Here is a 2,500-nt window from a genome sequence, read left to right on the forward strand (position 1 = left end):
TTTTTTCTTGCCTTCATGGTGCGCAGTAATACCCGGAAACCATAAAAATCTATTTATTCCACATTAAACATTTCTGCAGATTCTTTAATCTCTTCAGAATAATTGATTCACCACCATCATAATCATAATAATCATCATTACCATCATTATAATCACCATCATCATAATCTTCATCACCATCATCACCACCATCATCACCATTATCATCAACATCATCATTACCATTATCACCATCATCTTAAAAATCACCATCATTATCATCCTCATAACCATCATTATCATAATCATCACAATCATTATCATCATCTTCATCAAAATCATTTATCACCACCACCATCATCATCATCACCAACACCATCATGCTCATCATCATCATCATTATCACTATCATCACCACCACCATCGTCTTCATCATCATCATCACCATCACCATCATCATCACCATCATCAAAATCATCCTCATCATCACCATCATCAAAATCATCATCTCCACCATCACCATCATCATCGCCATCGTTATTATCATCCTCACCTTAATCATAATCTTTACCGTCGCTGCCGATGGCTCGAGAGAAAAGGGAGATGGGGAAGGCCAAAGGCAGGGCATTTAAAGAGAAAAGGGGAATGGGTAAGGAGAAAGAAAGGGATGAGGGAGCGGAGGCTTAGAGGGGAAAGGGGGGATGGGGGGGGAAGGGAATAAGGAAGCGAAGGAGGCTAAGGAGGAGGAGAGAGGGTGCGCGGGAGGAGGCAGATGCACGCTTAAAGTGGGAGGAAGGAAGCGACCCTAAAGATTTTGGAGTGAGCGAAGGTGGCAGAGCGGGGGAGGGGGAGGGGGTGGGAGGAGGGGGAGGGAGGGGAGGGAGAGGGGGGTGAGAGAGAGAAGGGAAGAGAGAAAGAAGAGAGAAAGAAGTAGAGAGGAGGAGAGGAGTACCTCGTTTTTACTTCTTTGTCTCATGAAATTTCTACAGGTTCATCTAGTTCATATTAGTGATGATAAATACAACTATCATTACTCATTACCAGACCTAATACTACGATTTCTACTACAACCAACATTATTATTACTACTCCTACGAATGCTAACACTAAACCTAATATCCATACTAATGCTAATACGAATACCAGTCCTAATGATAATCGGGCTGATGCTATTCTTCAAAACTACAATACGGCCTCCTGTTCTCTCGCAACAGCCTTTGCGCATTAGCCTACTTCAGTTACCCCGAGCACGACGCGGCGCATTCACTCGCTAGACCGCGCTCGTGGGGATCGAGCTCCTTCTTCGGCAAGGGAGAGCAGATCGGAGAGGTGTGAGCGACAAGTGACACTTCAGCCGAGGACATGACTTGGTTTGAAAAAATGGCCTCGGTTATAATATATATATATATATATATATATATATATATATATATATATATATATATATATATATATATATATATATATATATGTGTGTGTGTGTGTGTGTGTGTGTATATATTGAGGTGATTGTGAAGGGTCTGTGTTTTGGCTCCTTTCTGAAAACGCCCCAGTATTTTTATCTTCGATTCGCGAATGAGCTGCTGGTAATGTATAAGCTCGGATGACTGAAATGGCTTTTAACTGTTCCTCTTGCCTCGGATGACTCTGATGGCGGTGACGTGACCCTGGCTGTTCACTCAGATCAGTTTCACACGCTGCAATCTGGCAGGCAATATGCGTTGTCAGATTTCATGTTAATTTTAGAGATGTTTTAATATTCTCTCTGAGGGACTTTCAGAGAGGGTAATTCTACTGTCCCTCATGGCCGTAGTTGCCGCAAGAGACAGTTGAAGACAGGGATTTGAAGTAAGCATAGTCCCTAAGAGGCTTTTTCCAGCGGTTTAATGAAGAGCACAAGGCGATTTAGTGGAATGATTGATGGCCCCCTTTTAATTGCGTCCACGAATGAAAAATGTCTAGGCTCCATGATCTCTTTCACCACTATACCTGAATTTATTAGGGGGGGTGATGACCAACGTATCCTGGGAAGCCTATAGGAGCTCTAGACCAAAGCATTCCCATTATGTCGACAAATACTCGTTAAAGGACGACCGTTATGCCCAGAGCTTTAAAATACGGCAGAGTTTTTTTTTCACATCTGGAATGTAGCCAACCTGAGGACCGTGTTGCATCGCGAAGATCTCACCATTTTTTATTTCTTTATCTTCGGCTACTTTTGCATCGATCAGAACATCAGCGTATGCTTTATAGTTTATTCTCTCTTGCATTACTGTTATTCCAGTGTACAGTGAATATATTGTCATTGCAAGTACGAGTATTGCAACTACAACTACTGCTACTCATAACAATCATAACAACAATGCCAATAATAGTAACAACAATCATTAAAAAAAAAGACATTAACCACGAAAGTAGCAGTAATAATACCAATAACAATAATGAAAACGATATTGATGATAAATTTCTTTCATTACTATTTTCATATGATAACAGTAGTAATGATACTACTACTACTACT

General features: G+C 41.0%; 1 protein-coding gene across 1 annotated transcript in view; it reads right to left on the reverse strand.

Moving 5' to 3' along the window:
• LOC119574439 overlaps positions 1-2,500 on the reverse strand; it is a 24,259-nt gene that overhangs the window by 1,027 nt on the left and 20,732 nt on the right. The window lies entirely within an intron of this gene.

This window comes from Penaeus monodon, chromosome 6 (assembly GCF_015228065.2).
Source record: "Penaeus monodon isolate SGIC_2016 chromosome 6, NSTDA_Pmon_1, whole genome shotgun sequence".
Taxonomy (NCBI): Eukaryota; Metazoa; Arthropoda; class Malacostraca; order Decapoda; family Penaeidae; genus Penaeus; species Penaeus monodon.